At 32.1% G+C, this 15,960-nt stretch overlaps 1 protein-coding gene across 5 annotated transcripts in view; it reads right to left on the bottom strand.

Annotated features, from left to right (window-relative positions):
* The window catches only part of LOC145255692 (E3 ubiquitin-protein ligase RNF34-like), a 187,800-nt gene that overhangs the window by 93,776 nt on the left and 78,064 nt on the right, over positions 1 to 15,960 (bottom strand). Inside the window, exon 1 of one of the 5 annotated variants that reach the window (XM_080114265.1) lies at positions 15,864 to 15,929. The exons of the other annotated variants lie outside the window; for them this stretch is intronic. The gene's annotated coding sequence lies outside the window, so the exon portion shown is untranslated. Of the gene's footprint in view, positions 1 to 15,863; positions 15,930 to 15,960 lie in introns of those variants that run through there. 5 annotated transcript variants of the gene reach the window in all.

Raw genomic sequence — 15,960 nt, 5'->3', positions numbered from 1 at the left:
TTCAATACTCTTCAGTGTCAATGTAGCATTAGAAAAGCCATCAATCCAGTTAGACTTCAGGGCTGGAAGAAGCGGTGTAGTACCTACATCAAAATGTGGCTCAGAATGGTAATGCAGAATTCATTATTGGTCAACATATCTACGATTTTAGCTGATGGAATAGAGACTGTCACTCATGTTAATGATAGCAATGGACGACTGTGCTTGATCGGCCTTCATTTAAGACTGAATTCATGATCCGAGCTGAATGCAGTCAAGTTTAAGATAAAAAATTTTAAAAAACTTGCTTGAATGATTAAACATTTTGGAAGTATTGAAATATGAAAAAAAATTTCACTCCACTAACGTTGAATTTTAGCAATGGGTGATTGGGATAGAGTGAGGGTGTTATTTTGTTATGGTTAAAGTTAAGGTTTTTGACAAGATTCTTTTGTTTCCAAAAAATGAAATGTCAATCCCACTATTTGTTATCATATTATAATAGCAAATACAAACTAAAACGGTTAAAATAAACAATTTCTTTGATAAAAAGTTATTAAAATCTTCTTAGATGAATTTTAAAGGTGTGAAACTTTGAAAATAAAAGTTTTTAAGTACCTCTTAAATTTGTTTTTATACCGGATGTTGATAAGCACAAATTTGCCTAAATCAATTAGAATAATCATTATGGGGATGGAGAGACGAGAAAGCACCTATTATAAAGAGTCATAAATGAAGAATTGGGCAATAACTACAGCAATAGTTGACATAACAGATTAACGACTTCCGAGCATTAAAAAAAACAATTTCTTTAAACTGTCAGAATCATTTTATTTCAGACTAGCGGGGGTACCCGGCGTTGCCCGGGTGTTTAGAGGTGTGTGTGTTAAATCAAAACAAAAGAATAAGCGAAGTAATCATCCAGTTTAAATATTATAAAAAAAATGTTAAAACTTTAAAAAAAATTTTTTAAAACTAACGTAAGGCAAACGAACGATGTTAAAATTTCTTAAAATCGGAACAAAAACAAAAAAAATTTGAATGTGATGAAAAAAAAACAAAAAAACAAACGTTAAAACTTATTTAAAAAATCTGAAAAATAAAAACCAAAAAAAAAAAAGCAGAACAATATTCAACCTTTAAAAATCGAAGAAAAAAAAAAAAGACATCTCACACCACGATTCGAACTCACAACCTTTAGATAAAGTGTGCAAAAAACCTGACACGTTACCCGCTCAGCCAGCAATACAGAGTAGCTTAAACACGTTTGAATTTATTTAAAAGTATTAAAAAACAGAATTAACACGTGTCCGCAATAAAAGTTAACTCTGCTGCTTCTATTTGACCCCATTAATGAGATCAAATAGAAGTAGCAGAGTTAACTTTTGCTGCAGGACAGCTTTTGGGTTTGTTTACCCATGTTTCCCCAAGATGTTGAGGAGGGGGGAACCAGCTCCCCATTGTCCAGATTGAATAGCAATTGTCTGATACAAGGAGTTTAGCCCCACATTGATCAAAGCTGATTGCTTCTGGACGTTTCCCGGTGTGGTTGCCGGGAACACTGGGTTTCGAATTAGTTTCAGTTTTATATAAAAAAGCTGAACGAACACAAGACGGGCTGAAATAGCAATAATTTTGTAAAAATGGACGTAAATAAATCTAGACGCAACGCGCATTCACAAATCTTTGATATTATGATCTAGGGGCTATATAAACAGTTCTAAGCGATAGTAACCACCACCCACCCCCACCGGGAGCGTCGGCGAAAAAAGCCTGTTCGAGACATACAAAAAATGTGCACGCGTTTGCCTTTATATATATATACATATATATATAAAGATTAATGAAAAGTTGAAGCGAGAAAAATAAAACTAAGATTTTTTTCTAAAGTAATTAAAAAATAATAAACAACCACTAAATCTAAAAACGTACCAGAAAAAAAGTCTGTTTGATAATTTTTTTTTAGATGAGAGTGGATAATTCATATTGGACTTCTTTGGACAACTATTCTCATCTTCGTGTTATTCTCACAGCATTTCAGCTGATGTAATCTGATCTTCTTAAAAGGTTAATCTTGTAGAAGTCTGGAATCTTTAATGGACAGAGATAGATAGCCATATTATCACATTAAAAATAATGATAGCATGCATGGGCCGCCATGATTCAGGGTGTAACGCAGGTCGTGGGAAAAGCAGACTCAACATAACCAGGGTGATTGTTGTTGCAACACCAACGACAGGGAAGTGACAGTGGCTAATGACTAGGGCAATAGCATATTCTTTTCCTTGTTTTGGCTGTCAGGTATATATCCATTGATATATTTTTATGTAGAGTGATGTGGTTCTCGGTTGATTGTATTTAACTGCGGATATATACTCGAGAGTAAAAGCAATAAAAAGAATATTCTGTTGTCCTAGCCCTACTAATGACACACACTGACAACCTGGGTGTGCCAAGTTCGAATCTAGTTCATTACACAGAAACATTTTCACTTAGAGATGTTGGCAACCATCACATGGTTCCTCCTATAAGTATCCAATGTCTTTTGTAATGGTTTGGAACAGGAAAGACAAATTACCAGTTAATAAGGCTTTATTTATCTAGAATCACAAGTATGCATGCTGAAATGGAAGAATGAAAAGATTTTATACAAAGTAACAATGCTAATATGACATTCACCCTCAGTGGAAAGAGTTCAGAGAGGGGTTATGAAATGATATGTATCTGTTTTTTAGATGATAGAGATGAACACATTGTCTAAGGATGAGTTCCAATAGGTTCTTATCGAGTGTTGTATCAGCCTGTGAGGTTTCACAAGATTCTTCAGATACCAATTCAAATGAGGAATTTGGTTGTAGAGATGGAGTCTCCGGCGAGATAACAGTCATTAGTATTAGGTGCTACATTTTGTGATTTTGAGGCAAGTTGACACAGAGACACTGTTTCCTCTCTTCGAGTTAGAAGGCATATTGAGGATTGCAATCTAGCAATTAAACTTTGTCAACAAAGAATTCATACTTAGATGACTGTATGTTATGTTTTCTGAAAACCGGACTTGGATTCAAAAGCCAACTGGGAAGAGAGGTACCAGATGTTCATTTCTGATTATACTGGAATATTTGCTCGTTAAGTGTAACGTTAGTGGCAATACACAATCACGAACAGATGGAATGTGAGATATCATGCAAAACTGATTCCCAATGAGAAATCAGTAGTCTTTGCGATGCCAGCGATATCATTTTCCATAACATGGCATTTAGTCGTTCTAACTGGCCATTTCCCTGTGGATTATAGGCAGTTGTGCGGCTCATTGCTATTCCCTTTCTATGCAAAAAATCTGTTTTGTTGAAAGGAATGATAGACCACTGTCAGAGTGAATAAAGAAAGGCATGCCAAACGGCGAAAATAGTTGACAAACAATTTATGACTGTTTGTGAGAACATATCTTGACACAAAAGGTGTTACATGATAAGGACTGTCCCCTTTTCATGTAAGCATAAAAATAGAGAATTTAGTTAAAATGAAAATGAAATAGCAACAGACGGAATTCGAACCTCGTAATTTAGTTTTAGAAATAGATTACGTGTGAGAATTTAAAAATGTAAAACAAACTTGTTTAGAATATGGATAAAATATTTCAAGGAAAGAATGTGAGCTGTCAAGTTTGTTATGAAATTTTAAATTGAAAGAATGCAGCTTATAAGATAATGTTTTTAACATATTGGAAAAATAGGTTACTGAGTATAGGAAAAGTTTTGGACACGCAGGTCCAGAACATGTGAAAGAAGGCACATGTTTTAACATGTGTATGAGGTCACGGAAAATAGAAAGTTCTAGGAATAGAGAAAAAACTTTAGAGTTAGACAGCCAGTGAAGAAACTCGGAGAGAGTCAGTCGTCTAGGAAGCGAGACGTCACTTCAAGAAAAAAATGTGAAGCCTTGAATTCTTGGTGATGGAAACACGGCCGTGTGACGAAATAAACCATCATGTGTCTTGTAAAGCTCGTCTTGTCTTATGATTCTTACAAAATGGTAAAGTGAAATTGTATTATATATTTGTGTTATAAAATGTCTTTTCATACACATCTCGACTTCTCATATCCACAATGAGAATCTACATCATGTCTACACAATGTCTGAACAGTGAACACTGTCTCATCACTCAAAGAGCTTTCTTCTTCCATTCAACACAATTAAGGAACTCACTCCAAGAGCTTCACATAGCAACACATCTATTAGTCTAAGTAATGAACATTTAAAATATATATATCTCTCATAACATGAACAATCTCTCAAAGTCACTTACAACAACATCTCTCTCTGAGTACATCAACATCCCTCTTAATAAAAATGAAACCCCTATATAACAAAGGCAAAATGTGAATTGTTAGATATTTGCTTCAACTATTAAACGGCAGAGGACCTTTGAAGTCAAGTGTCCAAATGATTGTGTCACTTTGACAAGCTTAAAATTAGTCGGATGAAAAAAAAAAAAAAATCGTGGTCTTAATTCTGCACAGACGGAATAGTTCCATATAGTTCAAACATCCTTGATGGAGTAAAGGAGGTTATGCAGATGTACAAAAGTAGACATTCGTGTAATGCCTGGATGACAATAAAACGTGTAAGTCTTGTAGACCAGTTGAATTAGTCGAGGAGCAGACCACTTGAAAAAGGATATCTACAGCTGCATTATCTTTCCTTAGACGGTATATTCCAACCTAAAAGGCTAGAGTGTATACTTACAATTGACTAAAATAGGAAGAATTTGAGGGGGAAGCAAAGGATGTTAATCTACAAAGAAAAAAAAAAAAAAAAAAAAAAAGAAATTCCATACTGAAATTATCGGCTGAGGTTTTTAAGGTGACAGGAAGACTCATTAATGCAACAATGAATCGTTTGAAGCATGGTAAAATTAACATTTTCAGAGAGAGGGGAAAGGGGGAAAAAACAAGGCAAGACAAAATGTGATAAGAGCAAGAGAAAACATGAAAAAATAAAAATAAAACCAGAGAAAAAAAAAGAAAATCGAGCCTTATGAGGAAAAAAAAAAGTCAACTTCTTTTTAAAGTGGAATTCCACTTTTTCTAAATGACAAAAAAAAAAAAAAAAAAAAAAAAAAATTCACTAAAAAGCAAAAACCTCACAACCCTGTAATATATTCAAAATTCAAAAACACACAAAAGAAAAGATATCGCCGCCTTCCCACACTTTTTCTTCACTAATGTCATCAACTAATCTAAGAGAAGGAAAAGTGATTCGATGCATTAATGAGAAATTTTTTTATGAACTGTAATCCTGTGTAATTACAGAGAAAAGCTGATCGAGATGAAAGAAAGAAAAGGGGGACTATATATAAATAGAATCTATAATTGTTAGGGAAATAAGCAGCTGATTGGTTGAACTGAAAAGAAAAACTAATCCGTAGTAATGGCCAAATGAAAATGAACTTGACAAAGCTGTAGTTTGACTAACTTATGAAAAGCCACAAAGTTTTTAAAACGGAAAACATAACAGAATCTTTAAATGAAAAATGTTATGAATCCAATTTCTTCAAATTAAGAAATTTGGGTAAATATGAAGAATTACTCCACCCTCAAAAATTCCTTTAAAATTATCACTCTTAAAGGTTTTCGGGGTCGCTGAAAACGAAACTAACATTTAAAATTGCGGTAAACGAGTAGTTTCCAAGATATAAAGAAATGTTAGTTCTAAAAAAGTGGGGGATCACTTTTCTATAATAATATAACCTAAAATGATCACCCACTTTGTGGCCACGATTGGGGGGGGGGAACAATCCATTAAAATTACCACTAACATTTAAAATTCCAAGGAACAAGTAGTTTCCAAGATATAAAGAAATACACTCACTTTATGGTCACGGCTGCCGGTTTGTTTATCGTGTTTCTTTTTGGAAGGGGGATATTCAATTATAGAACTTGTATAGTTTTTTTTATAGGTCCTTATGCAGTTTAATTAACTGTTTTAACGTAAGTAACATGCCGATATTAACTGAGCAGAAGAATATTTACTAAAACTTCTGTTTACCTTTGGTGGGAGGCGGTGGAGGGGCAGGGGTGTTTTGGCGCCCACAGCCGCCAAAACACCCCCCGGCCCTTCACCGCCTCCCACCAAATGTAAACAGGTAATTTCAAAGGATTTTCCGAGGGTGGAAAGAAAGCTTCCCCCCCTCCTCCCCAAAAAAATCATGGCCACAAAGTGGGTGATCACTTTACATTAACTTATTATAGGAAAGTGATCCTTCACTTTTTTAGACCTAACATTTCTTCATATCTTGGAAACTATTCGTTTGCCGTAATTTTAAACGTTATTTTCGTTTTCAGCGACCCCGAAAACCTATAAGAGTGGTAATTTTAAAGGAATTTTTTAGGGTGGAGTAATTCTTCATATTTACCGAAATTTGATTATAAAAAAGACAAGATCATTTTGTACATGTTATTGCCACTTTTTTTTTGTAAGAAAAAAATTTTTACAATTGAATTTCTGAAAGTCAATTGTAAATTTTTTTTTTTTTTAAGAAAATAAGGTGGCAATAACATGTACAAAATGATATCAAAGTGCTTTGGCATGATGAACTGAAAAAACTTTTGGTAATGGTAAATTAATATTTTTAAATAGCATTTATCGCACGTTACATTCAAATTCTTCAAATAGGCTTCCAAAGTTTTGAGATGAGCATTGATATTTTGTATTTCTTATCCTGAAGAATGTTAGTAGTTATATTGGCTGAAACGTTGTGAAAATTACGACCAAAATAAGAATAGTACTCCAAATAATGCAAAGCTTCAATTATAGTTTAATTCCCATGTACCAGTTGTGTTAGATATTGTGCAAGTTAAATCATTAGTATATAAAAATATATATATATATATATATATATATATATATATATATATATATATATATATAGCTAAGAATAACAAAAAAAATTTAAACTTAATTTAGATGGCACAAGCAGTCTATAGTTATCAATAGAGTTATCTTCCCTTTGCATATAGAATGTCTAAAGCTAGGTCTGGCTGGCAATGACATTAACATAAAAATTGCACACTTTTTTTTTTTTTTACATAGGCATCACCACTTATCAAGGCCAAGAGGCCACTCGAGGATAAGGGTTAAAGAGTGTACAGTAGAAATTGGACAATATAGTAATCGTTAGTAATGGAAATTCGGTAAATTTTAAAGTGGAACGGCTCATCAAGAACTTGTTTATGTTAGACTTGAAGACAACCCTATTGTAGTCAGCTGGAAAGCAGGAAAACGGAAGACAATTCCACAGGCGTGCAGTTCTAAAGAGAGTTATTAAATAAGCTAAAGGAGGAAAGACTAGCAGAAACACTAAGAGTTTAACTGCGGTCAACTTACAGAACTCAAGGTTAAAATTAATAAGCTGTGAGAATAGAAACTAATATGATCTCACATGGTTCAAAGAGAAAGGGCTTGTTTTACAAAACAAGAGCGTGTTTGAAAGCACATAAACGTATAAAATATGGGCTGACTAAATATAATTAGTGATTTTGATTGTTCTTCCCACTCCATTGGTCAGTGATTTCGAATAAAGATTAAGTTGAATAAATATCCATCGCCTTCCATTAGTCTTTTTTTTTTTTTTTTTAAGATATAAAAGACACTTATTTACCAGGCAACATTCTTTCGGTTTAGAAGGCTCATGCAGAAGTGCAAAGAACAAGCCGCTATTAAGACATGATACAATTTGTGAATGTAAATGTTTCTCTAACGATTACAGCAACTTTGTTTTCTGCATGTATACAACAGTTAGCTGATCTGTCCGTTTACTGACAAAGTTAACTCTCCTCGAATTAATGTCAAAACAAAACATCTATTGTACACGATTCATTGGTTTGGTCGGTTTTACAGCATATTAGTCCATTTTGGTTTTTAACATTTTGGCCAAATTTGTCTAAAATGAATATAGTAAAGTTGCTTTTACTGCCAACACTGACCACAATTAATGAGAATCATTTTGTCCCACAATATAATCAATGAGAACAATATGAGAATGATTATATTAGTTGTGGGACAAAATAAAGCTAAGTCACACACATTAAGCTTATTTCTTTGCTGTATGAAATACAGAGCGTATAATGTATTTGAAAACAGATTTTTACATGCACAAAAATTCTTAGAAAAAACATCCTACTGAAAAACGTGTTTTGAAGATAATGTATTGTTTTGTAATTTCATTCATTAAAATATTTTTCATCTTTGAAAAAGGGTATTATGTCATGGATGATGCGCTTATCAAGTGGTTCTAATTCATATTGGACATTACCCTAACAATGATCACGTAGTGGTTAAAGTACTTGCTAAAATTCAGTTGTAAGTTACACTCTTCTGGAGGTTGAAGGTTCAATCCTCAGTACGGGCAACACTCAAAAATATAATTGCGAATTACTTAGGACTTCTACCCAGTTATGGCTGAAGGAACAAGACCATGCTACTCCGTGGATTAAATAAAGTATTTCATTTAAAATTGTGCCGATTCCAAAGTTCAACAAAAAGATTCTCAGAGTTCAAAAAGACATACCTGAAGAAGGTCAGAGGTTACATCAACTGGAACGTTGTGAAAATGTTACTCAAAATGAGAACAATAGTCCAAATAATTCAAATACAAACTTTTAGGGATGTTTTTAATGTTACGAATGAGCTCAAACTTTTTAGCAACTAGTCGTAGAAAGACTTTAGCTCTCAAGAGCTAGACCAAATGTTAGAGGTTATGTGATAATAAAAATGAAATCTTCCTTTGCTAGATTTTAATACTTCTTTAGGAGTATACTATTTTTGACTAAGCGATTCTCCTTTATCTTTCCTAGTATGAAATGACCTTTACTCTCAAGTTGTACCCAATGTCTTTGTAGTCAACATTTCAGATTTCCTGACACAATGTCTTAATGCTATCAGTGTGTCTAGAATATTTCTTACATTTTAATAAATGATAATACCTTTTTATCTTTAGCCTTTAACTCTTTGTGGACTTTGAGAGGTTAGTGAGATTGAGAGGGTTAGGAATGGATAGAGTTTAGAGAACCTCTGCCATTACAAATCAGCAAAGTGTTACCAAGTTTGACCAAGGGAAAAGTGCATCAGGTGTACAGTGTGATGATATATGGAAATGAAACCTGACTAATGACGGTTGAAGTTATATGTTGCATGGGGAGAAATAAGAGAACAATACAACAGATGTACAATTCAAGTCTTAAAGACAGTTTGTATGACATTAGAGAAAGATTAAATATCGACAATATTGGAAAATGTCCAGAAAGAGACTTTGATGTTATGGCCACAAAGAAAAATGGATAAGAATTCTTGGATCAATAAATCAAGAACAGTTGAGGTAGCATGGTCAGTTGGCAAGGAAAGACCAATGAAAATATCGGAGGAAGTGATTTGGATGGATTCGAAAGGGATAAATAAAGACTAAGTCAAATTAGTTTGAAAGTCAATTTCTAAAAATTATCTAACACATACCAGCATAGTTAAATGGAATATAGTGCGAATTGCTATTTTACCCTCGCTTTAGGTTAATTGTAGGGGTATACTTTTCCCAGACAGTAATATATGAATGACTGCAATAGATCCAATTGGGATTTGAATTCAGCTGAGCTGATTCCATAGTCCTTAAAGATATCAATCAAGCCATTCACACACCCTTTTCTTACGCCAACATATTTGTAATTTAAATCAAATCAAACTGGGTAGCCGAGATTAGAAGCCATCTTTTTTGTTTGCTTTCTCTATAAATAAACTCTGAAAAATTACAAAAATAAATTAGATGAAAGTACTGGATGACATTAGTAATCCACATTAAATTAACGCACTCTTTACCATTTGCTATTTTACCCTCGACTTATTTACCTGATACTCCCCCCCCCACACACACACAAGGCATTTCACAAGGTCATGTCATTTTTTTTCTGCTTATTTGTCATTAGAGTTGTGCAACATTGCAGATTAGATATTTATTTTGTATTATTCAAACCACCATTCTCATATTTCAGCAGATGATGTAACCTGACTTTCATCTAAATTTGGGAATCTCAAATCAAATTTAATGGAAAAAAAAAAAAAAAAAAAAAAAAAAAAAAGCTAAATTCAACAAGCCATGTAAAGAGACAAAAGAAACTTATATAAAATCTGAATGTTTGTCCAAGACCACTATGAATCTTGATATGGTAAGCATTGGCCCAACTTCCTCTGGCAGATTGTTTCTGGAGAAGAAGCATGTTGAGAGGATGCTGCTTTCTATCGAAATGAAAGATGATACATCATTGCAACTTGACATTGGCAAATAAAATTGAAACGTAGATGTAAATGTCTATTCATGATGTACACCAGAATTGGTTGCTCAAGTGAGAACAGATTTAGTTTTTGAAAATCATTCTTCGTAGAAAGACATACTACTACTGTTCTGGTTTCAATTCCCGACATAGTACCCCAGCAAATTATGCCCCTGATAGTATCCCCCGACATCAAAGTGGCACTGTGCCTTGTTTGGGATGAAAATGCAATAGAAATACAAATATATTTTTAAAAACTGTTGAACATACTCTAAATGTACGATATATTTATGGACTTGGAAACCTATAAAAAAAAATTTAAGTAAACTCTTTAATACACAGATAAATTGTTCTTGTTGCATCAGTCAGGCTATTCACCTATAATAAGAATTTAATCTTCAACCCAGAAGACTGTCACTTAAAACTGATTGTTAATCAAGGTCTGTTGTATTACTGATTCATATGAACAATTCTAGGAATATTAAACTTAATCTTGTTTAGAAGTGTAGCATTGCTTTTCATTGTTTATTATAGTGTTGTTTTTGTGTTTATATGCATGTACACATCTGTTGATTTGCGCTTTTTCTGTTGTTTAAATTGAGAAATCATTATTTAATGCCAAATACAATTGCAAAAAACTTAATTTTACACAAGTTTTTTTTTTCTAAAGATAATTTCTCTCTTAAACATAAAAAATGAATTATCTCCCTTACATTGAATCTTTTAGATAATTGCTTAAAATTCTCTCCACTGAAATAATTTTCCTTGACAAAATTATTTTTAGGGGGGAAAAAATTGCAGCAAATCACACTTTAGTATGAATAACATTCTGCAAATATTTAAAAAAATATATCTACTTTTTATCTTTGCAGCATGATATCTATCAGAATCAAATATAAATTTGCCAGGTCCATTGCTATTTGGGTCTAACATGGAGAATTTGACAAGGTAACTATATTTAAAAAAATAAAATAAGATAGTACAAATAAAATATTCAGTTTCTCACTTTATTTTAAATATCGATTTCTACATTTTTCTTCTGCAAATTTTGGTTAACTTTATTATATATATATATTTTTTTTTTAGATAAAACGTTTATCATAAAAAAATTTTTTTTTTTAATTTAAAAAAATCAGTTTTAGATGGTTTCTTATTTCCATAAGCAAAGACAGCTATATTGATATTACTATTGCTGCATAGAGTTTAGAGAGCTTACATCCCATGTGTATTAGGATGTTATGGTCCATAAAAGAAGGGACAAACTGATTTATTGTTTATCATGATCTGAAAGCATTACAAGAGTTATTTTTGCCCATATTCCTAATTCTCATCAGTTATATTCTACATATCAGTGCACATCTAGTTTTACTAACAACCTACCCCCTGCATTTGCACATCAGGGCAGATTTCTATTTTGGATTTCTTGGATAACATTTCTAGCTGACCTTTACAAATATATTTTTTGATTATTTTTGAAAGACAACTGCTGTTTTACTTTTTTCTTTGCCTGGTGATTGTTTTATTCTGAAAATTTTGTAATATTGTTGACATTTATTTCAATTGTATATGACAATGTCCGACTACTTAAGATACTCATAAGGTTAATTTTTTAAATTTGACGTTCAGAAAAAAAAAAAAAAATGTACATCTACGTATAATAAAGTAGAGTTATTTGTTTCACTAAACCCATTTTTTTTTTATTTTAAAACTGGATACAACTTCCTAATATAGTCATAAATATACCAGCGATTTTAAAAAGGATAACTAATTTGCATATTCCTTTAAAAAACAAACATTCACCGTTTGCCTTTTTTCCCCCCATTTTCTAATAAGATAATTAGTTCCATTTCATCATTATGTGCAGTACTATTTTTGCATGTGCAGAACGGTCTCTACCAAACTACTCTGCCAATATCTAGCCTACAGATTTTAAACTTTAGGTATTTAGACCTGTTAAACAAAATCGATTTGTTTTTTAACCAAGAAAATAGGTGCTAAAGGGTCAAAATTGAAAAATTGGAACTTGGCAGACAGTTTTATGTAATGTGTATGCTCTACGCATGAGCAAATATGGATTTATACATTTAACTATGTTAATTTGTCAAGTTTTGATATGCATGTGTCAAATAGTGGAGAATACCACTACAGAACTAAATTTTTGATTTTCATTTTAACTAGTGGCATTCAAGTTATTTTTTTTTTTTTTTTATATATAAACTTGAAATTACTACTATATATTGGGTGCAATGTAATAAACAGGGAATTGGCTTTATAATAAATACAAACTCTGCATAAATTGAAATATCATTTTCAAGTATATTTTACGACCAGACAACACCAGGAAGCTTGCTAATATATATATATATATATATATATATATATATATATATATATATATATATATATACACACACACACACCATTGTTTTTTTTTTGGGGGGTGGGAGGACAAGACTATGAAAATAAGCAAACTATAGAACTTCACATCTATATGTTCATAGGATAGTTCACACTTTGGAAAAGGGGGCTATATAGATAAGATCTCTGAAAATATGTCAAATTAATGAAGTTGAAAATAGGGGAGAAAAAAATATTCAACCAATTTTCATTCAATTTTATTTTTTGTTTCTGTCTTCAAGATTTTTTTTTCTAGACGATACTTTAGTTCTTATTGTGTTAAGTATATTTTTTTAAAATTCTACCCACTGGCTATTTTCTGACCTTTCTACAATTCAATTTCAATCACCATTTCAGAGAAACAAAAACATAAAATTAAAAAAAAAAAAAAAAAAAAAAAAAAAAAAAAAGAAAAAGTAAATGTTGCAAAGATTTTTTTTTTTTTTCATGAAAGACAAAGAGGATAAAATTCATGAATCAAATCATAGTTGTTTGGCTGAATAGATATTTTTCCAGCCTCTTTTCCCTGGAGAATTTGCAAGAAAGGCAATTACACCAAAGGGAATAGACAAAGCATTCACAACATAAAACAATGCAGTTTTTGTTTGTTTTTGTTTTTTTCACAACTCGCTTTGCATATCTTGATGTTGAAAACAACTTCTTTACTAAAAATCCAACATCTGTACATCTACATTCCAATTGGATGGAGGAGGAGGAGGTTAGTTAACATTACAGATGTGTATGCAAGTTTGTGCATGTAAATAAAAAGTGTATATCATAGTCCATACACGCATAACAAATTTCTGTATAAACACCCGTTTGCAGAGAAAATAAGTATCAGGATTGCAGAGTCAGAAAGTATAAGGTTAGCCTGCCTTATAGAATTCCAAAATATTCACTGCAGACACATTTTAAAGTCTTCTGTTAAAACTTTCTCTTAATTCTTTGAAGATAGGATTTATCCTTTTTAACAACTTCTGAAAATGTTTTTGGAACTGATCCAGAACCTACCCAATTTTCAGCAACTTCAGACAATTCTATTTCAAACACATGCCTTACAGATCGACGAAACGATATTCGAAGTAAACACAAAGAGGGTTATATAAACGGCCAGAATAGCCAACCTGAAGACTGGCCAGAAGCGGTAAATTCAAAACGAGAGGCTGTAATAATAATAAAAAAGTTACCATAAGTGTAATCCTATGAAATAAAAAATTTATAATGAAAACTAAAGTTGTTTTTTTTTAATAAAGTGTTTTAATAACTTTGTTTTCGCTATCGTCTGCATTTCATATTAGTGCACTTCCATGCAAATTTATCCATTAGTGTTCCTTTCAATCATCCTGCACATATAGTTGCACTTTTTGCATTTTTTCTTTTGTGCTACAAGTCATCTTTCTTGATAGGAAACTATAACTCCTTCAGGAGATTTACACAGCATGCTGTAATTTATTTTCCACTTAAATTTTCTTGTTTAAATGAATTTGATGCTTTCATTAAAACTTGTCTGCTGATTGGCTAATCATGTCAGCATTTCTCGACTACTTACACCAATCAGAAGATGCAGATGCGAAGTTGCCGGAAACTGGGTCAGGTTGTTTTTATACAATTTTCTTTGTTTTTCCAGTGGCTTTATTTTCCTTTCGCTCACAATTCACAGCCATAAAATTATTTAAATACCGCAACACTACACTGTTTTTATATTAAAAATAGATCTATCTACCCCGTGTTGCCCCAAGAATTAAATTAAGACAGCAAAAAAAATAAAATAAAAAAATCCGACTGACTATTCTTATATAAAAAAATAATAGAAATCATACTGATAATTCGTAATTATTAAAGCTGAGTCTAGCAAGGAGAACTGATAAATTCTGAATGTGCTTTGGAATTCACGTTTTATTTTAACAGATTATGAATTTAGAGTTGAACTGAAAAATCTTAATTGTTTAAAGAAGGAATTATGAAAACAATTTTCAATTCATCTATTATATTAAAGGAACTGTGTATGCGTGAGAGGGTGAGAGAGTTTTCTATGGACTCTGAAACGGCTAAACTGATTTTCATAAAATTTCATACAAATCTGGCAGTGTTCTTAGACAAGTTTTGTATCGGAATGTCTTTGATAAGTGTCAATAATCGAGAAAAAATCTGATAAAAGGAACAAGCAATTTTGACCAAAGTTAACACCTTATACAACCTAACATCGCAGAAAAACCTGGCATATAAATCAATAGTAGGTTCTTTGATATAACAGCAGTGCATTTGAAATGAATATTTCTGTTTAGAACACAACTGAACCATGATACTTGAGTTTTGCATTTTAAACTTAAATTCAAGCCAGAAAAACTTTATAAAATTAACAGGTTCTCTACAGTGCAATGTAATCCACAATACATTGTAATCTAAGTCACTGCAGAAAGGCATGGGAAGCTTCCTTCCATTATACTGTGATGGGTTCCCAACTAGAGCAGGCAATCAATCGATTTGATTGAAAAATTTCAATGACAAAAATATGGGAGTGTGAAATATCCGTTGATCATTCAATCCAAGGCAATGCTTGATTTCCCTGCTAGGTAGTGATAAAAAAAAATAGACAGAAAAGAGTGTCAGAGTCACAAGGAATCTTGTTTTTGCTTCCCTGGTGGGGCCTGGCATATTGACATCATTTTGTGTTTGGAGTCTTCATTCATAAAAAAACAGCAAAGCAAAATACTTTAATGAAATTTTTGGAAAAAAAAAAAAAAAAAAAAAAATTCGTTTTTCAGTTTTATGTAACATGGCATCCTCAAGAAAGATAATGACAACCATGAGAAGCAACATCACGCATAACCATTTGAGAAACGTTACAGATTTTTGTATGTGTTCTCTCTCTCTCTCTCTCAAAGAGCAATGCATTACATATGCAAGTAAATCATAGACGTATAGTATTAAACAGACACTAGGATGTAGGAAAAAAAAATCTAATGCTGATTTAAGTGGAAACATCAAAAAGAAATTAAAGTAAGCTTTTACTGGGTGTGGAGTAAAAATTCCCTTTGAAAGAAGTTGGGAAAGTCTTTTCACCGTTCTCCCTACCGATATTTTTTATAAGAAAAAATAAAAGGTATCAAGTCAGATATATAAAAAAAACAAAAAAAAATGAAGGTATCACCTTAAAAAGCTACTTACAAAAATTGTCTTATTCATTTCGTTTGTGTAAGCTATCGTTTGTTCCTCTCGACTTTCTTTTTAGTCCAACCGTAGCATGTCACAGAGTGAAACTCAG

The sequence above is a fragment of the Euprymna scolopes genome, chromosome 31, assembly GCF_053919585.1.
Source record: "Euprymna scolopes isolate OS-2025 chromosome 31, ASM5391958v1, whole genome shotgun sequence".
NCBI classification, from domain to species: domain Eukaryota; kingdom Metazoa; phylum Mollusca; class Cephalopoda; order Sepiida; family Sepiolidae; genus Euprymna; species Euprymna scolopes.
This window is presented reverse-complemented; position numbering and strand designations above follow the sequence as displayed.